This window comes from Vidua macroura, chromosome 4 (assembly GCF_024509145.1).
Source record: "Vidua macroura isolate BioBank_ID:100142 chromosome 4, ASM2450914v1, whole genome shotgun sequence".
Taxonomy (NCBI): Eukaryota; Metazoa; Chordata; class Aves; order Passeriformes; family Viduidae; genus Vidua; species Vidua macroura.
Genome location: NC_071574.1, coordinates 61,793,098 through 61,814,604, shown reverse-complemented (window position 1 = coordinate 61,814,604; position 21,507 = coordinate 61,793,098). Strand labels below are relative to the sequence as shown.

Below are 21,507 nucleotides of genomic sequence, written 5' to 3'. Positions count from 1 at the left end.
ATCACCTCACATGTGAGATTTATTCTTGAATATACCTCACATTGAATATACCTGCCTATTTGCAGTTTGTCTGCTTTTTGAGACAGATGCACAGTATGTTGTTATGCCCTTAAAGGTGTTTATGTCTCCCGGCACCACTAAAGGGAGGAGGTAGCTGGAAAGGAGGGAGGGGGGAAGAGGAAGGTGTTTTTAAAATTTATTTTGCTTCTCATTGTCCTGGTATGATTTTGTTAATAATAAATTCAGTTAATATTCCAAGGTGAGTCTTTTCTACCTGTGATGGTACTCAGTGAGTGATTTCTCCCTGCTCTTACTTCACCTCATGTATCCATCAGTATATTTTCTCTCCCCTATGACTTGTGGAGGGGACTGTTAGAGTGTGTGTCTGGCATCCAGCCAGGGCCAGCCCACTATGGTGCTGCTTGGGACCTTCTGTATAGTTTGGGAAAGATGTGGTAACATAAGAATCCCTTCTTGGAGCTCTTCTGCTGAACTTGTCCAGATATAATTCTAAGCTTTGGTGTTTCAAGCTCATTAATTTTTAATACTGAATCTTTTCTTTCAGATAAAAAGTGTTTTATTACACACCATACACCATGGTTTGAAGTGATATAGAGCATTATATATAGATAGAATTACAGACTTGTTTAGATTGAAAATGACCTTTAAGATCACTGAGTCCAACTGTGAATCCAGCACCACCAGGTCCACAACTAAACCGTGTCCTTAAGTGCCACATCTAAGCATCTTTTCAATGCTTCTAGGGATACTGACTCCACCACTTCTCTGTGTAACCTGTTCCAATGCTTGACAACCCTTTCAGTGAAGAAATTTTTCCTATGTAAATTTCCCCTGGCCATTTCCAACTAGAGGCCATTTTCTCTTATCCTGTCACTAGTTACCTGGGAGAAGAAACCGATCCTCACCTGGCTACACCTTCTTTAAGGTAGTTGTAGAGGGTGATAAAGTCTCTCTCTGAGCCTCCTGTTCTCCAGATGAAACACTCTCAGCTCCTCCAGCTGCTCCTCATGAGGCTTGTGCTCCAGACCATTCACCAGCTCTGTTTCCCTTCTCTGGACACTCTCCAGCACCTCAGTGTCTTTCTTGTCATGAGGGGCCCAGAACTGAACACTGAACTCGAGGTATGACCTCACCAGTGCCAGAGTGACAACCACTGTCCTGGTCCTACCGTGTTTTTGATACAAGCCAGGTGCCATTGGCCTTCTTAGCTACCTGGGCGCACTGTGGCTCATGTTCAGTCACTGTCAACCAGAACCCCCAGGTCCTTTTCCACTGGGCAGCTTTCCAGCCACTCTGCCCCAGCCTGTAGCACTGCCTGGGGTTGTTGTGACCCAAGGGCAGGACCCAGCACTTGGCCTTGTTGAACCTTCTACCACTGGCCTCGGCCCATTGATCCTGGCTGTGCAGATCCCTCTGCAGAGCCTTCCTGCCCTCCAGCAGATCAACACTCCTACCCAAATTAGTGTCCTTTGTGAACTGACTGAGGGTGCACTTGATCCTGCCCAGATTGTTGATAAAGATTAAACAGGACTGACCCCAGTACTGAGACCTGGGGAACACCCCTGGTGACTGGCCCCAGCTGGGTGTAGCTCCATTCACCACCACTCTCTGGGCCCAAACAACTATTCCAGGGCACCCACCCGAGCCTGGAGCAGCCAGTTTCTGCAGCAGAAGGCTGTGGGATGATGGGGTCAAACACTTCCCTGAAGTCTAGGTTAACTGATGCACGGCTTCATTTTGGCTTTTTTTAAAGAGGATTTCTTAGCCCCTACTGGCAGTCAGGTGAGAAATGGGAAAGCTGGTGTTAGGACTCACGAAAAACATTTAATGCCTTTGCTGTATGTGCTTGCTGGTTTCCAGCTACCTGCATTCTCTAAGAGATGGCCTGTTGTGTGTGATGCTGTGAGCAGTGGTGGTGATTTCTGGGTTGGGAAGGACATTGGGGTGCCCCCTGAGCTGCCTTGGACACAGGGCTGAGGCTCAGGATGTTTGCCCGGAGCTGTGCCCTGCAGTTGACATTCACTGAGAGGTGCTAATGATCCAACAAAGCCAGCAAGCTGCTGTGCTTAATACAGTTATCATCTGTGCTGTAGATTGGACTTTAATTAAATTTCTTAATTAGGCCAAAATCCAATAAATCTAGAAATAGTAATTAGCAGGAGCCAGCTGTTTTATAACTTGTTATCCTGCTTTTGTACTTTAGACAAGATCTGACTTGAATAAAAGTTGTTCTATCTGCTCATGTTTTCTTAAAAAAAAAATCACTTGCTCATGTTGTTTTAATCCTTGCCTCATTTTGGAGACCATTAATTATTTAAAAAGGCTATAAATATAGTACGTTTTGTAAAGATACATTTTGTGCTATATTAGAATATTATGTATCAACTCTTAACTTGATTTTTTTTTTATTTACACATTCATGTTACTGTTTCATAAATTGTCTTTTTGTATCTTAGAAATCTATGATGCTGGTTGTGAATAAAGACCTCATTTCTAAATGTTCAATCATCAGTTTTTTCAATATCAACAATTTGTTCTTGGGATTATGTAAATAGTACTTAGAAAGTTTTCAATAAATCTGTTTCTTAACAAGAATAATTGGAGATATTCTTCAGGTTTAATGCAACCCTAAAGAGCAGTTTTAGGGGGCTTCCATTTTATTTCATGCCTCTAGCCTGTTGAATTAGAGCAGATTGAACTAAAATTTCCAAATACAAAGTTTCATGGAGTTTAGAGTAACAAGTACACTTTTGCATTGGAGGATCTAGCTGTGTTTGTGTATATAATCTTCCTCCCTCTGCAAACATGCTGATGAGTTGCTTGTATCTGTACCAAGTCATATTTTATAAACATCAAAACCAAATGGGAAGGGATAATTTATCCTATTGCAGTACAGCAGGCAGAGGATCTCATGGAATAAAGTGATAATTTACTTTCTGTAACCCTCTGGGTGAAATGGTACCAATAGTACCGAGCATCAATCATCTTATAGGTTAATTTTATTTTTTAAAATTTTAAAAACAATTTCTCCTTTTTGTTAGGTATTCAGTGGTCTGAAATTAATTAGCTTTGAACTCATCGAATCTGAAATACAGTGACATTTCAAAATTAGCAATATTTTAGTATAAAGTTTAATTGAATTTTGTTTGTTTTACAGCAGCTGCCATGCTTTCAGCAAACAAATTGCATTAGTTAAAGAGTATTGTGAGGAATCCCACAAGGACTTAAAAAAATGTGAATGTTGGCTATATGATAGAATAAATTTAGTGCAGGTTTGCCTAGTGATATGTGTGGAAATGAAGAACTGTAATGTCTGTTGGATTTTAAATCATAATGGAGATATGCAACCTAGTGAACAGCTTCCTTAGAAGCCTTTGGGCTGTGCTGAACCGAAAAGAACAACCCCAGCCTCATGACCTTTAGATGGTAGGCAGAGAGTGGTAATTAGGACACCACCACATAAATGGTAATGTCCACAGCATTCAGACCCTGTAGGCCTGCCTTGCAACAAAGGAAATCTGTGCCAGAAATAAAAGTTCAAAGTATCCATCTTCTCATTTTAACCCCCTAAAGGACTTCTAAATGACATGTTATTAATAATGTTTTAGAGAGAAAATGTGTAAGAACTGCCATGTTGGTAACAGAAAAACCTTGGATGTGTGCACCTATACATTTAAATATATATGTCTTTGTATATATAAAGATATATAAATTTTTCCTGTGTAGATAAGGACTAAGTATAAGCCAGCTTTTATGTGGCTTCTTCAATATATTTTATCAGCAACATGCACTTCTGCTGATGGGTGCACTTTCCTTGCCTTTACTGTTCCATTGTGCCTAATAAATATGGATACTTTGATGTAGTAGCATGCATATGTTAGTTCTCTTTTTCTAGCATATCTTTGCTGACTCCAGCAGCAGTCTGTTTCATCTGAAACTTTATTTACTGGGAGGTGTTTATTTAAATAAACAGTAAAAAAGGGTGATATAAAGCCAAATGATTTATCCAGTATGTGAAAACCAAAGGAAGAAGAACCCAACAAACAAACCTGAAACTGGACAAAGAAGTTTTTTTAAATATTTCTGTTCAGTATTTAAGTTCAGTATTTAAGTTAAAAATTGTGTAAATAAGTACACAATTTTTTGAGCAACTTGGTCTAGTGAGAGGTGTCCCTGCCCATGACAGGAGGGTTAGACCAAGATGATCTCTCAGGTCCCTTCCAACCCAAAGTGCTTTATGATTCTCTGGTTATTTTATGCTTTTCATTAAAGGTGGTATTATAAAGAAAGTGAAAAACAGATTAATTTTTTTAACTGTCAGGAAAACAAATGAGGTGATAGTATTGCAGATAATTTTATATGACATAAATTGTCTTCACTGAATTGTAAATAAAAAATACTTGGTACAGTATGTTTCAATTTCACTTGATATTTCTTAATATAATATTAAAATATTAATATCAAAGTTAGCTTTGTTATGGACCAAACCAATTTGAAGCAAATTTCTGTTAGAACTTACTTGAAAAGGGGAGTTCATTCTGTCCAGGTGTGGAACTGCCAGAACAGCAGTGGGCTGCAGTTAGGGATGCTGAGTTTGAACTTCATGAGCTGGCAAAGTAAAACAAGCTGAGCTGTGTTGGTGCAGTCAGTGCAGCAAGGATTTTAAGCTCAGCATATGTCACAATAATAAGAACTCCCTTGTGGGAGAATTAGAAGCAGGTTTGTGTCTGTTTCTGGTCTCCATACTCGTGTTCTTGAAAAGTGGGTATTTTGCAGGTTTGTGTGAACACATCTCTGAAGTGCTGAAGGAAAGGTAACAAACTCAGAAAACCCCACCCTACCAGGGCATGTCTTGTGTGCACAAAGCCCCTCAGGCTGCCTCCTCCCTGTGTCACTGCTGTGGAAGATGGATGTTTTACCAGGATATTGCACATTCCAGCTCAAGTTCTTCCTGACCTTAGTGAGCACCAGTGTAATGCTTGGTGGAGTTGCTGCATCTGAGGCTCAGACCAGGCTGTTATGCACCCCAGAAATGAACTTTTCCTGCCAAACCTGTAGCCATTTCTTGCTATGTCATTTAATGACAGCATTCTGTTTTGGTGTGCAGCATATGTGTTGCTGTGTGTATGTGAATTTATATATATATATATATATATATATATATATATATATATGAGAAAAATGTGTGAGGAGAGGAAGGAAAAAGGATTTCAGATGCCAGGCTTTAGGAGGTGTGTTTCTACTTTTAATTTACTTACTGGAACAAGATTAGTTTCTCTAATGTATCTTGAGAAGGCCATGGCAGCCATATTTTTAGGACACTCAGATTTTCACAGCTGGTATTTTCAGCTCTTGCTGGGGAGGCTAGAAGCAGAACTTGATGATGTAATAGTGAAGGCAAAGCTCTGTGAAAATACAGCTCAGTGGATTCCTGTCTTTCTGTTCATTGATGATCAAAATTGCTCCAACCTATTTTTCCTGATTCTGATTGTAGATATTTACTCCTCAAGAGAGATCATTGACTCTTTATACTGGCAAGGCAATGTCTGCAGGCAGGGGCACTCATCTAGCCTTTGTTAAATCCAGCTGATGTCAGTGGAAGTGTTAGACAAGGTCTTGGGCATGTGGCCTTTTAATCAGGTCTGAAACACAAGGGGCCACCTTCAAAGACCAGCTTATTCTGAGCTAAGAGGACCTGTTCTGACTTTAATTAGATATATGTCAGCCAGAACATCTCTAGAAGAAAACTCCCTAGTACTCATGGCAAACAAAAATAGTAATGAGATGAAGAGGATAGGAAGAAGTGGTGAGGTATTGTCTCCAACAGGAAAAAGAGAGTTCATTCTCTGTAGAATGAGAAGATGGAGTAGAGGAAGAATATAATCTAGTACGCTAAAAGAAACTTACATTGAGTTTGCAGTTTTGGTATCAATGGTCTTGGGCTTTCCTTTATACATGTGAGGTGTGGCTTTGGTGCTGCTAGTGAAGGACTCAATGTATTGAACTGAGAATGCCAAAAGCCTTTGCTCTTTCTGTGCATAGGAGTAACTGTGACCGTCTTCAGTCTTAGGGACTGAAAAATCTATGGAAGATAAATTGCACTTATAAACATATATTGCTTGCCTAGTTTAAGAAATCACACTATCTCTTTGCATGTCTGAATATTTAAATACTTCTTGACTGGAAGACGCATTTTCAGTAACAGCTGTAAAATTATGTGTGTTGTGAAATGTGCCATTATCAGACATGAAATCCTCACAGTAGAAACCTCACAGTAAGAATTCAACTGGGTAAAGAACCGGACTGGAATTAACCGAGAAATAGAATTTAGCAGCCATTGTACTTACACATTACAGCACTCCCTTACAGTGCTCTTGGCAAAATGGCTGGAGAAGGATGTCACTTCATTGCTGGGTAATTGTTCCATAAAGGCAAGTACATGCAGAGCATTTGGGTTGATTTTTTTCCTCCCATCCCCCATTACTATGATTTTAATTGGAAGCAGCTCTTTGTTCATGTAAAACTAGCGTGAGGTCCTTTACTGAAAGATAGTGATGTCTTTGTATCAAACAGTGCCTGTTTCAAGCTGTTACACTTGTCATTGTTTAATAGAACTTGCTGAGGTTTCTGGGAGAAGGAAACTTTTACCATCTCCTCCTGTGAATCACTTTAACATGCTGCTTCTGAGCAGAGAAATATCCCATTTGTGAGTAGGTGGAATAATAGGCTATCTAGATTCTGATACTTATTAAATGGTAAGTCTTTGTCAAAATCTGCAAGAGAGCACAGAGAAGCACAGAATTTACAGATGTACAAGCTCATGTCATTTTTACATTCTGAAATCTGTATTGTGCACACAGCAATCATAGAGAAAATGCAGGCATTTGTAGCTTTGCTGTTGGAACTGAGGCATTTATTACTAATAGGCTACAAACCTGAGGTCACTGAGTTTGTGCCTCAGCAGAGCTGCTAGATGCTGTCGGCTCTGGGAGCGCAGGTTTGCTGCGGAGGCTGAGCTGCTGCTCATGGAGCACAGGCTGGGCTGCCTCGAGTCCTTGAACACAGTTTGTTGCTGAGTCACTGGGTGACCTTGTGTAAACCTCTTCCCTTGGCACATGCTGCCTGCAAAGGAGGAGCACTAGCAATGACCTGCTCACTTATTCCTGGGTGAGGAGTTCAATGAAACTGCAGATTTTATGTAAATTATTTTGTTTGTTTCTTGATTTATTAATCTTATGATAGGCACTGTATGTTGATAGTAAAAAAGGAGATGGGGATATATATGTCAAGGGACAGAGAGGAGAGAGCTGGGATGGAGGGTTGATAACTTGTCTGAAGACCTTATCTTTGGCTTCCTGGATTTTAGAGCATTTTCCAGTTGACCCTGCAACACTGATTCAAAATTAAGAGGCCTCTGTTTAAAGAGCAAAAATAATAATAGGAAAACCTGGTACTGAAATTTAAAAAAGGAAATTTCTTTCAGCCTAATGTTACTTTTAACCTTTAATACGGCTTCTTGTATGCATACATACAAGTCTGTTCTTAGGAATATACATATAGAAATAGCGGTAGTAGTGTTATGGTGGACTGTCTCTGTAATGGGTCTTTGGCATCCTATCTCCCTCCTCCTGACAGATAATTTTATGCTGTTCTATATATTTCAGATTTACAGCTATTTGATCTGTTTATATACTGATCTGCTTTTTTTTTTGAACTAACTTCCCAAAAATTATTGAATTACAAGTGTTTGTATACAGACCAGCCTCTAAAGCCAGGAATTTCTCTAAAATGAATGAGAAAAATTAAAGGGAAGACTGTGATCCTATGAAATCTTTGTAACACTGTAAAGCAAAAGCTTGTACTTTTCCAGTTTTTCACATGATACCAAATTCCAGCTGGCAAAGATCCTTGGCACTGCACTTTGCTTTCATTCGGCTTGAAATTTTTAATGTACGAATTTCAAATCTTCTGTTATTGAAAAACATATTTTAAGATTTTTTGTTGCTTTAAGGGTCTGGCTTATAAAGGGAAGGACTGCCACAGAGCTGCAAAGAAGAGTTTTGTGACTGGTTTGTCAAAAACTCTGAAAAATAATGCACATTCCATGAAGTATCACTGTTATGACACAGTGCAGATTTCTTAAAGTACACAAGGAAATTAAAAGTGAACACTATTACTTGTAGCAATGGTCACGTTTAGCAATTTTCAAACTGATTGCAAATGCAGATGTAAAAATTTGTTATTTTTAAATTAATCATGTTAAAAGTTAATTTTGATAATAGAATAACATTTGCATAAAGGATTCTCAGTTAAGATATAGGAAATGGATTTCAGGTTGTTCAGATTTGGGGATTAATTTGTTTCTTTATGAGGCCATTGTATGTATTTGCTTGTACTCATATAAATGTAAAATGAATGTCATGCATATTTATATGCTGTTTTGCTGAGGCAAAACAGCAAATAAACAAGCCATATGTGAAAGAAGCTGAAAGGTCTGAATAGCCTAATAAATCTTGCATTTTATAAATACTAGGCCATGTGGAGCACCATTGAAAAAATAGGAGTTCTTTCTGGAGGGTGAAACCTTTGCTTTTCCATTGTGTGACGGACTTTCAGAATGCAAATACATGAAGTTGTTTTACCAGTGACAGACATATGAAGAATCCTTGTTCATGTTTAAAACTGAAAACTCTCTAGTATCTAAAATATTTAGAAGAAGATACTGACTTGGTGATCTTACATCACTTTGAAAAAGCAGCATTGGACACTGTGTGTGGGAGTAGGGAAGAAAAATGGTCTTTTAAACCTTCACTGTGCCAGCCTATGCCTGCGAGTAAGCTGGATAACAGCAAGACAAAAAACTTTGGTTGCTGGGTAAGTCCAGAGGACAAAAATTGTTACTCAGCAACTTGAAACTGATCTGGAAGCAAAGCATTGCCACTGAGCACAAAGGAAAGCAGAGCAATGGCACAACATCTCCCTTAATTCTTGTCCCATTGCAGTGGGGAGCCTGCAGAGCTGGACTGCCTGCTGGTGTAGCACAGGCAGACAGAGCAAGAGGTGTCAAGCCAGGGAATGAGAGTTACACAGGACTATTTTTGAAGCCTATGCATGGCTGGAAATTCTCTCTGGATCTGTTTATCAGTCAGAAAATTCTATGGAGTATGTTGAAGAGCATTATTTATTTTGTTCTTTAAAGTTCTCAAAACTCACTGGTGTTTAAGACTGTATAAAGAAAATAATATTCCTTCAAGTTTCTTAATGCACTCAACACACTCCTACTGATGTGTTAGACCTTCCAATGTTGTATTTAAATATTCAGAGATGCAGTGAGTATTTAAATATTCAGAGATGCAAAGAGATGGTGTGATTTCTTAAACTAGGCAAGCAATATATGTTTATAAGTGCAATTTATCTACCATAGATTTTTCAGTCCCTAAGACTGAACACTGTCCCAGTTACTCCTACTTTTTAAGATGATGCTTTATGGATGACTATATAAAATTTTGGTGTTCCCATCTTTGTTGCATTTGCATAAATCCTATGGTAACATAAAAATTAATGTTAACCTAAAAGAATAGGCTGTTTTGTAATGTCTGAGTAGCCTGAGAGTATGGAACCTGTCTATAATCTTATTTTCTGTTAGAGAAAGGGTCTTGGATGGAAGAGCCTCCAGGGAGCAGGTTGGCTCCTTTGACAGACCTGGAAGCAAAAAGAGCCCACAAACATTTGTAAAAAGGCTGAGAGGTGTCACCAGTCTTAGCCTTCAGAAAAGAAATGTGTGTTGGGGAAAACATTTTATGATTTTTTTTCCTTTGTTTTTAAAGGTATAAAAAGACTGGTTCTTAGAACCAGTCTCTGGCCATGCTCACTGAAAGCCCACTGAATATGTTTTTTAAAAGCTTTAGTATATTTGATATTTAATGAATACAGAATTTGTTGCTTTATTAGTTAATTATTGGTAAACTTAAAGGACATAATTTAATATGGATAGTTTTCCCTCCGGTTGGTACTTCATCCCATTCATCTTAATTACTGAAAAAATTTTTGTATGACTGTTACACATAAGCACTATGTAACATAGAGAATACAGATTTGCCTAATTCTTCATGCAAAAGCAACCCTGTCCTGCGGTTTGCACACCGTATTTGTCATATAAAATCTAGTAAACACTGTAGTTAGCTTACTTTCCAAATGGGTTTTATGGTTTAAATCAACCGTAGAAGCAAGTCACACTCAGAGTCTTCTGAAACACATGTTCAATAATTTCTACTGCCCCCTACTTCAGAGAAAAAGAGAAAGAATAGGAAGATTTTTCTTTGCCTTGATAATCCAATTAAAACAGCAAGGTGTCAGGAATGATACCAATTCCTCTGAAAGCACTGTTTCAGTCATTGGTAGGCTCTCCATCTGGGAATTGTGGCATTGTAATCTGCAGCAAGGCAAAAAGAATAACATGGAAACAAATTTGAATTGTTGACCTAATTTTGGTAGTCCATCATTGCTGACAAAAGTTCAAATGATCCCAAAGGGTTCCTTGTTATGGGGATGCCAAAACAGAAAGATGTAACATAAGGGAGGCAGGAAAATGAATGACTACTTCTATATCTGTCATTGCTTCTAGTATCCAAATAAAAGTTCTGTGTTTTGTTCACCAAAGATGTACTTTGCAATAAAAACAAGAGTTTAAAACAGATCAGGAAAGCTTGCATCAATATTCCCTGTTAGTAATGAAAGATGTATTTGTAGCCAAGAACTTGCTGCTTATCATGTCTGATTTTAGCTCTCTCAATTTCAAAGTTGGTATTAAAAATAAGAGAAAGTTTCTGAAATCTTTTTGTGCTCTTTAAGTTTGTTCACTATGTAAAGAATGGAGATTGTGGTTGCACATTTTTCAAAGTGTATGTTGTTCATATATAGAGTGGTCTATAAAGGTCATGCCACAGTATTGTCCTGCTGATAAATCTGTGTTGAAAGGGGGTGACTCTGTAGCATGCTCTGTGCTATCTCTTCCTTGGGCCATGATGCATTTACATTGAAGCCTCCCTTTACCTTTAGATTGTCTTTGCTTTCAGGGGATTGTTTTAAATACCTCTTTTTTCCCTTCTTTTTTTTTTCTTTTTTTTTTTTTTTTTTTTTTTTTTTTTTTGTCTCCTGCTTTTCTTCTTTCCTCCCGATCTGCTTTTGGTGCAGCCACAGCAGAAGGTAGCACATTTCTGGTTGTAATACTGTATATTAGGCAGACACTGAATGGGTAAAGGACAGAGCAAGTGATGTATGTTGGGCATAAGTGTTTGTTGCTGGCAAGTTCTGCCTGTCAAAATGTGAAGTTGTTCATGAGGGGCTGCAGCTGTGCCACTTATTTATATGTAAATAAAGTTTTTGCTCTGTTGGAAATCCCAGGGAATCTGGTACCAAAATATCATAGTCTTAGAAATCCAAGAGCAGGGGCAGGAAGGGGAAGATGCAGTCTCCTTGCATGAATTTTGTATGCCTGATAAATAGATCTCTTAAAAGCTGTAAATCAAATTAATATTGTGGATAGAAAGCTTTAGAGTAGAATACAAGGCACTATAATGAAATGTCATAGGTTTTTTGAAAGAAATCTGCTTTTTTAATCATTGAACATTTGGTAGTATGAAAGAACCCCTTCCCCCCGCTCCTCTAGCTGTCAATTAGAATAACTTCTGACAAAAAGCCAGTAGTAATGTACATATTCTCATTACAAAGCATTTGCCAACTGAAATCTCTAGCAACTACTGCAGAGAGCTCACAGATGTGTTCCGCACTGTTTTCCCAAAGAAATTGCCTTTTATTTGGGTCAGTCTTGTTTTATGTTTAGTCATTTTAAAGCAAAAAAGCCCTGTTTTCAAAAAGTCTTCAAAATGTGGATCAGCTGTACAAAGACATAGGGAGGACTTCCAAAACATTCAGGGAAACTGTTTTACTGTTACCATATGCCAAGGATGGTTGCTCTTTTTTCTGCTCTGGGGATTGTACGTGGACCCTGCCTGTTTCTATTTGAGGTGTGTTGTAGCACTCTTCCACAGAACAAGGTGTTCTCTTGAGATCCCCACCCCTTATAGTCCACAGACCCTGCATATGTGGACTGTACATGACATTGCCCCAGTTGTCAGAGGAATTGTCCTCAGCTGTTCTGCTTTCAAGAAGAAATCTAAACTAGCTGTCCACCTTAGTAGTTATTTTTTTAAACTTCCGTAAGTAATGCACTCTGTTTAAGAGTTAAAATGGACTAAGATGTCCCATGTGAACAGATCTGGCTAAAATCTCTGAGAACCTGTGTGCTTTGCCTATTTTGGGAATCTCAAGGAAAGGATGGAGGCTGGCATCAGTGTTTACTCTCTTACCCTTAAACCTATCTTGCTTTCAAGATGCAATGCTGCCTGAAATGATGGAGGTAAAAGTGTAAGAAACAGAACTTTGACCAAAGATTCTATGTATTGCAGTTTGTGATTAAAAACCTGAACAATCTCGAATACCTTCCATCCTTTCCTAACTATTTGGGAAATGTTGACAAGTATTGCTAGTTATTTTCATGTAAACAGCGAAAATCCTTATTTTTATAACACTGTATTTTGTCTGGAGAGCCATTACATGATAAAGAACATAACTGAATCAACTTTGTTTATTTAGCATTTGCTGCCATAACTGCAGGATATAAACATGTTGGTGATTTCACTGCACTGAGTGAAATTAATAATGTATCAAACATCAGTTCATCTGTCAAATTATTTCTATAATAGTTTTGGTTCTTTGAGGTGCTTTTGGTGTGTATGGTATATTCTGAATTCTGAATGAATTTGAACAGCTGTAGTTTATGCTCTGCTTGTTGGTAGATTAACAGATATATTTCCACAGTAATAGCTTCCCCTCTTTATCCTTCCTCTCCGCCATTAGAAATAGATTTAGCTTAGCAGTTACTGGAAATGAGAAATTAAGTATCCAATTATTTTAAGTTATTTTTGTATTACAATATCTTTTAAGAAGCTATAGGAAGATTACTGAAGGATTATTAGGTTGTAGTTTTCCAGTGGTTGCTGGTAATTCGCTGTGAATAGCGCTCTAACAACTTGTACTGACTGGCATAATTAAATGTTTCAAATTTGCCCCAGTTTTTGCAAGACTTATTGCCAATTAATCTCCTTTTTTAATCTCACTCATATGCTCTGCTACTGAAACATCCACTTTCAGAAGCAGATATTATCAAATTACTATGCTACTTCTTTTTATTTGCTCTTATTACTGTAACATACACAGGTGCTAGATCTCTGTTTCATTCTTCTCTCAAAGCTTTTGTAAACACTCTTCTTGTTATATAGTCAGGCCAGTTGGCCAAAAAGAAAAGATATTTTTTTATTTCTGAGTTTACTAGAGAATTAAAAAAAAAACTATTAATCTTAACAATAAGGATCAAATAACTTACTTTTTAGAAGAATTGGTATTACAGAATTAGTAGATATGCTAAAAGTACATTTTTTCAATGTAGACAAATTACCCAGGTAACTTTGGAATTTGGAGCTGTGGTTTTCTGGGTTTTTTTTTCCCCTTTTGTGTCTTGTGAGTATTGGTCTGTTTTGTTATCATCTTATTGGCCTGATTGCTGTCTACTTACCTTTTACAAGTAAATTCTTGCTTTGTCTTAGGTGTTACTATATTGCATGTTAATATGGGGAAACCTCTTTCATTTAAATGTATTCAGAGTGCTAACTGAAGGCCAGAATAAAGCAGCACATTTTTTTATGTGGAATAACAATATTGGAATATTTAAGAATAGGGCAACTCAAAAAGGATGATGAAGATGGGATGAAGTGAGACATGCCTGACGTCATAAAAAAGAGAGGCGCTTGGCCTGAGGAGGTTTTTTACTTTATAAATAAATTGAATTCCTCTTTCCCAGTGTTTTGTGCTACTTAAATATGCCAACTAAGCTGTTTCAGCACTTTGATCTTCTGCCATGATCTGGCCCTAGCTGTACTTTCATCCTTTTCAAAAGTATTTTATCACAGCAGTGAATTTGGCCCTAAGGAAATGAGTATGCAGATTTCCTTTCCCCATTAAATACTACCTAGATGCCTATTGAACAAATAAAGGATTAAGATTTTAAACCCCTAACAACAGAATATATGGTGTCGCCTTAAACAAACCCCTAGAGAGAAATGCAGTATTTCCCAGCAAGGGAAGTGGTTTTGAAATTATGTTTTTGGGACTGGTACTGTTGGATGCAATCCTGATGTATTATATGTAAAATGCATTTTTTTTTTGGTGAAGATTTGAACATTGTACATGATAGTAGTTATAGCCATAATGTTTCAGCAGAGTTCATATGTGGAATTCTGTCTGGCTTCCAGCTCTCTTGCCCAAAAGGCAAAGAGTTTAACCTGTTCTGTGTTGTGTCTGCCAGCTCTCTGCTTTGGAGACCCCCATGTCTGCTTAACACATTGCTGAAATCTGTTTGGCTTGTTCAATTCACTTGTCCTCAATCTCTAACACAAGGGGTATACCAAGAGAAGATTTAGTACTGAGGAGACTACTTGCTTTTTTTCACTCTGCGGTGAAAGGTGTAGTTAAAGGTGTTTAGAGACTGTAGGAAAACTGAGGCAAATGTTGCTCATTAAGGAACTTGAATTGCTTTCAGTCATTAAGCTTTCAGAGTAGTATTTTCCATGAAGATATCTCCATAATGATAATTTTATTTCTGTAAATTTTTTTGTGCATGGAAAGTACCAATTCAAATTAACATGCAGTGAACATCAACAAAAACTCAAATGCTTCAGTTGTTTTCCCTTGTGATCAAAATACATTGAGGTATTATAAAGAAATACAAGTAAGACAATATCAAGGCCCTGTCCATTGTCTTTTGATTGCTTGTTTTCAAAAGGAAATTGTGATAATTGCCTTCAAGAACAGAATTAAGGTTTTCTAAAATTTAGTCTTGTCCTTCTTTCAATATGCCACATGATAACTTCCTTATGTTGGTATACTTTTGGTATTTATAAAGATTCATGGCAGTGGACAATCTGTACGTGACAATTTATAGGTGGCCACCATGGCAATTTAGGTATCCCAAAAACAAATAACTTGTGTTGAAATGGAATGCAAATTTAGTGTTAGCTAGGCAGAGTTAACAGTCTGGATTGACCTCATCTAATTGCCAAGGAGCTTAGCAGTTCCCATCCTGCTTTCACTGAGAACCCTCTAGGAAAGGCCACGCTTCCATATGTGTTCTTAATGGAAAGTAGATGCCACACTTGTAATTTCATATGATACCTTATTCTGATGCATTTTGTTACCCTGTGTAAATAAATTTCCATTGCATTGCTACCATCAAAGCTGTTAGTGAAATCTGATTTGTATTAAATCTCTTTTCTTTTGTTTAACAGATGATGTCACTAATACCACTCAGAAAGCCCTCCTTGCTGATGAAAAGGAGAGCGTTCCAACAGGACTAGGAGCTGTGGTGTGGAAAGTCCCAGAACAAACATAGCTTGTGACTTAGCTACTGGTGCTGCTCAGTCTTCACCTCTTTAAATTAAAATCAAACACAACTGCTTCAGAAACCTGTGGACAAGAGAAAGGTACTGTGCATTGCCAGCATGTTGGTTAGGTAGAAAGAGAATAAATCTGCTATACAGATATTATGCTGTCATTTTATTAGAGACAATATCATTTGAAGCCTCAAGTTTGAAATTCTTTTTGTACTGAGAGAGATTTCTAAACACAACCAGATTTCGCAGGCAATAAAATAAACCAAATCTGTAAACCAAAGCTTTTGTCTTTTTGTGAGGTACTTTCATTCTCTTTACAGAGGCATTTTCTGGATTCACTAAACAGATTCTTGATATAAACATTTTCTCACTTGTGATTTCTTAATTAATTTTTAAGTGGTTTCACCACCACCACCACCCATGGCATCTAAGATGTGCAGTACAGAAGGGTGCTTAGTGTCTTGTATTTATCATATGCTTGCTAACTTGAGCACTGTGTTACCTATGCTATATCTGTCACCATTAGTAAAGAAGAAGGACTTCAGTTGCTTTGGTCTCAGTCAAGAGAGCTAAGCTCCTTTGATAGACTTTCCCAGCCTTCTGTTGACTTTTATGTGTTTATAATGTGTACATGTCTGGGTATTCAGCAGGCAGTTATGTATGCCATTCATAAAACCCAACATAATATTTTGTTTGCTTCAAGGATCATCTTGAAATTACCTGTTCCTCCTATTAGAGAAGTATGGCAAGGATGACAGTTTAACGCCATGCCTAATTTTTGGTATTTTCATCTTGTGGTAGTCCTGCAGTGATGACAGAGTTATTAGGCTCAGAAATATTAGGAAATAGTAAACCCCCACTCTGTGTAACTGTTCTTTCTGCAGCAAAATGCTGTTGATCCCTAGAAAAGACATTTTTAGACACTGAGAATATAATTGAGGTTTGCCAGAAAATTGTAATACGGAAAGAAAAGCAAAGCAGCAGTTACCCAGGAAATACTCAGTCTCAATGGTTATTTTGAGAAATATTCTTTCCCAATAGTTATTTTGTAGTTTGCATGTTGAAATTGTTGCCTCTTTGCTTTGCTTGATTTGAAATACACCTTTTTATATTTAGTATACTGCATAGTGAACTCTTCCTTCTCTGAATAGAAAAGTATGACACTAAATAAGGCAAGTGTTGTGGGAACTGACAGCTGTAGAATGCATGATTGTTAATAAAAAAGTCATGAAGAAGGAAAGAATAAAGTAAAAAAATGTAGGATATAGAATGAGTCTTAGGGTCCATCTGTTTTCTATGACACTCAAATACAGCTACTACTTCATTGCAGTATCTGATTTTAACACTTCACAGAATTTCATTATAGTGTAGTCATTAGAAAGAAACATAAAGAGTGAAAAAGAATGTCTAAAATAATTGAATATTTGCTAATGTAATTAACTTTCGCTATAGAGAATAATTATTTTCATTTGTAATTTCTAATTTGTAACTGAATTTGTTTTGGGGGCAACAGATAAACTGATGTACCAACTAAATTCTCTCTTCTGTACCTGGGAGGGTAGTTAATCTTTTTCTTCTGTCTGGGTTTAACACTTAATGGTAAGTGCATGAGGAACTTCAGTCATAGATTTATCTAAAAATATTATCTACATATCTACTTAATCATAACAGCAAGTAAATGATGATGATTTTAGAAAGAATTAAAATGCTGAACTCTAAACCCATCTGCTGACTATTATCACTTGACTTTCTGTAAAGGTAAATGTATTTTAATTTTAAAATTTCAGAAGGATGCTATTTAAAGATTATTATCCCCCTATTGTCCTTTAGACTGCTCTGTTGCTGTACATCCAAACAGTGGAACACAGATTAAAAATTGATTTAGACTTAATAGTTTGTTTAGCTGACTCTGCGTAATAAAGATGAAATGTTCTAAGCATGAGTGTTCAACAGCCAGTGTATTTTGGAAAGTGATTCCATCATGTGCCAATTATCTATGTCTATCCTAATCATTGGAACTGCCTTATAAAATTTTGAACAGTGGGTTTTCATCTTCTGGATTGCTTATGCACATGTGCCCAATGCTACAGGAAAAAATCTTGCCTATCTGGTTCCTGTTTTTCTTTTTGATTAGTCATATTTCTTGCATGTCAATGTCTTGTTATTTGTCTAGACTATTCCTGATCTCTTCCAAGTGCCTCCTCAGACTGGAAGTGCAAACACAGGCCTTCATGCAGGAATGGTGCTGCTATATCATGCAGCTGTGAGCTGGCACTTTGCTTTAGAGAATGCCTGGCTGCTTCGGTGAAAATTTAGGTTTGCTGCAGCATGCTTGGCCCTACTTAGGGCCAGGCACATTTTTTAAATGGCTCTTTCTTTTGCTGGCTGATAATGAAATCTAACAAAGATTGATATTTTCCTTCTTCCTCTGAATGCTGAAAATTAAATTGAGATAAACTTTGGTATTGCTCTCATGTTTCTATTTTTTCTTAACACCCTTTGAACAAACAATCTGTGCTGACTAATCCTCTATACAAATTCCTCTATACAAATATTACTAATGTTCACTGCCACGTGATTACAGATCCATTATTTTCCAAACACAGAAAACAAGTGCTATAACATGCTTGTGTCTAAAGAGTTTTTCTTACATGCAAATGTCACAAGGTAGAACATTTGGGTGGCTGGTGGCTGTGCAGTTGCTGGCAGAATTCCCACACATTTTGCCATTAGATAAGTCTGTGGTTGGTTATGGTTGTGTCGAGATAAGATAAGTGACGCTGCACTTAATCATCTAAAAGTTACCATCTGTGTGCTGAGTGTTTGCAAGAGGTCTTAAAAAGAAAACTAAACAGACTTTTTTGACACCATGGAAAGGGCTCTCACCTTGTTGTCCAGTATTAAGACACAGCAGATCTTCAGTCTTTTCTGGAGCTCCTTGTATGTTCATAAATGAGTACGAATGGGGAAAAAAGGTATGAATTGTGAGAAACCTGTAGCCTATGTGCTGTGCATTCAATAAACAGTAGTGAGAGGCCATAAACTTGGCAGTTCTGAGAATTCCATAGGATACACCAGTTTTACAGCACCTCGTGCTTTTTCTTGATAAATAGGCTCTCTCTTAGTTATGGTTGTCTTTCATGCTTTTTGTTTGTTTTTTTCTCAGTTCTTTGATTCAATTCATTTGTAATGTCAATAGCTCCAAATGATGTTTTGAATATTAAATAGCTTTGATAATGGAATTTTATTACAGCAGTATATGTATGCATGTGGGCAAAATCCTGTTTTATGTATAACATTGTGTAAATGTTGATTTCTAGGAGAAAAATTTTGAAGGACACTAATTTTAATCTCAACACTTGCAACATATCCTTTCTGAAGGAAACCCATCCTGTGCACATCTACACATACTATATTTATACAGGTGTGATGGATGTTATTACAACACAAGACAAAAAATGTGACATATTGTAGTAGAATGGAGGTGGAGAGTATTTGGGCATTTCAATTAACTTCCAACAATCAGTGTAAGGATTAAAAATGGGACAATGAAAGGAAACATATAACCCTGTTATTTATTGGTGAAGACTTGCATATCTCAAAGCAAGCATCTAGAAATTTTCTATTCTTAATTCCTTAGAACATTTGGGAAGTGATAGTGAAGATCTTTCTGATGTTTCCAGATGTCTCTATTGCAAAAAAATTAATAAATAGTATGTGTTTGTAGTGTAGCCATTTGAATATACATGCCCTGGGAGGGGAATTAACATGGTTTCACTTAAGAACTCCCAGTTTTCAGATTGTTCACTGAAACAGGCAGCATTTCAGCATTTCCTCTTTCATGTGCAAGAGCAATGTACACAGGTAACAGCCAAGTCTTGATTTACATGAAGCTTTCAGTTTTGCTAGTATAATTTTGCTATGTAGGAGGTGAAAAATTACAGTGTTACTGCCATAGCTGTGATAACCTTAACCTTAAAGGAAAATCTGATTCACCCTTTCAGCTAAAGTTTAGGGAGATGGTGTAGAAAGAATAGGTCTGGGAAATGCCTATTTCCATATTTTTCCACCGAGTCTTCATTAAGACGAAGTTTGTCTGTGAAGTCACTGCCAGCACCCTAAATTTGAGGCTTCCCTCTGCCGCCTCTTCTAGGGGATGAGATTGGAAGAGGAGCAGAACTGAACACCAAGATCACTTAATAGCATAAACAATATGAACATATTTTCACACAACTGGATTCATAGATAGGGTTGCAACTGTGTCAAATTTACATGATAATACAACTTGAATAAAGATTTTTGTGTATTATCACAGATGATTTACAGTCATTTAAACCTTCCAGAGAATAGCCTTCTTTGCAGGCACCACGGCAAGAAGGAGGTTGTGTTCTTAAGCAATGAAGCATAAACATTTTTCATTTAACCATTGGGACTTCTGTAACCTTTAGGTGACATGTCTTGGCCTCAAATTTCTGCAAAACATTGTACCATCTTCACAATTTGCTCTCTGAAAGGGTATAGTGAAATGAAATCTTGATTTCTCAGTGTAGGAGAGACATTATATAGGTAAAGAGACAGGATGTTTTCTTTGGAGTGAATAACAAATCACTTTTTAGTCCACCTAAATGTTGAAATCAATTTGACTATGAGAGCACTCAGCAGTTTAGGGTACACTGCTAGCAATGCTGTGCCCCCATAAATTGGATACCCCCATAAGTTGTGTGCACAACTTGCACACTAAAGTGCTCAGAGTTGTATGTTCAAATAGTCTGGTTCTATCTAACATTATCCCAAATTTAGGAAGCTTTTAGGAAGCTTTATTTCCATATATATATATGTGTGTGTGTGTGTATGTGTGTGTGTGTGTGTGTGCACATTAATTAATTTCTGAGCTTCAGAATACTTTGGGACAGTCTCATCTGGACAACAGAAAGTGTCACAGTCTATTGTGGTGTGTCACAGAGTATTTCTGGAGTTTTATATTTTTATCTACTTGCCTGTTTCCCTCTTTTTAAGGTGAACCATGACTGAATGCATCTTTTTTTTTAACATTCTGAGGCACGCTATCCTTGAAATTATGATATTGATACATGTTTCTGGATAAATACATTTTCTGCAACTGTTCATGGCTGCCACATTCAACTTTTAGTATCTTCAGAGAGCACATTTGTATTTCTGGTGGCTGACTTGCCAACAACATTTCCAACAAGTCTGGAATGGTTTGAATCAAATTTGCTGGCAGTTACCAGAAGGGTATTTTATTTGTAGTCTTCTCACGGTGGTGAAGCGTTCTCTGTTTGTGGATATTGGAAGATGGTTACACAAAGAGTTCATAGTTTCTGTTCTGTGCTTTTCTTGTGCTTTGTCATGTTTGTCTCTGTCCCGTTTAACCAGGGAGAGAAACAAAAGTTTGTCTCCAGGCTCTTGCTGTGTTAGTATGTAGCTGTGCTTTTAACTGCCTGTAGTTTGAAGCTATTGAACAGCTCCCTTTCAGGGAGCTGAGAGAGGAAAGAAGCTACTGTCTGGCTGAAACACCAGTTTAAATATTTTATCTCAGGTGATGCAGTTGCATCAGCCAGTTCCCAGAGTGACTTAAACTCTGTTCACTGCAATGAACATTCATTCAAATACCAGAAATTGAAATACCAGTTTTAGCTGGCTGATTATCAGAGTACTGCTTTGAGAAAGTTAACAGATCTTCCAAGGGAATTGCAGTTCTGTGGGACAATAAATTTGATGATTCCTGGAAAAAAAAAGAAAAATTGCAGACTCTTTCTAGGTCTCTTAAGTTTCATTTCTCATTACATGTATCCAGTCTCTTATTTCATAATATTGTCCTCAGAATACATTTCTGATAGTCTTTCTGGAAGTGTAATGCCTTCTTTGATGAGAGATTAAGTGATTTGGTAGGGAAAATACAAGGCATCTGTGACAGAGCTGTAGATGGAACCAAAATCCATCAAGCCTTAGCCTTTGTGTT

At 37.4% G+C, this 21,507-nt stretch overlaps 1 protein-coding gene across 10 annotated transcripts in view; it reads left to right on the top strand.

The window, feature by feature from the left end:
• Positions 1-21,507, top strand: part of JAKMIP1 (janus kinase and microtubule interacting protein 1) — a 142,318-nt gene that overhangs the window by 35,551 nt on the left and 85,260 nt on the right. For 6 of the 10 annotated variants that reach the window (XM_053976223.1, XM_053976224.1, XM_053976222.1 and 3 more), the window contains exon 1: positions 18,320-18,502. The gene's annotated coding sequence lies outside the window, so the exon portion shown is untranslated. Of the gene's footprint in view, positions 1-15,422; positions 15,618-18,319; positions 18,503-21,507 lie in introns of those variants that run through there. The other 4 variants (XM_053976226.1, XM_053976225.1, XM_053976219.1 and 1 more) reach the window with 3 other exon arrangements.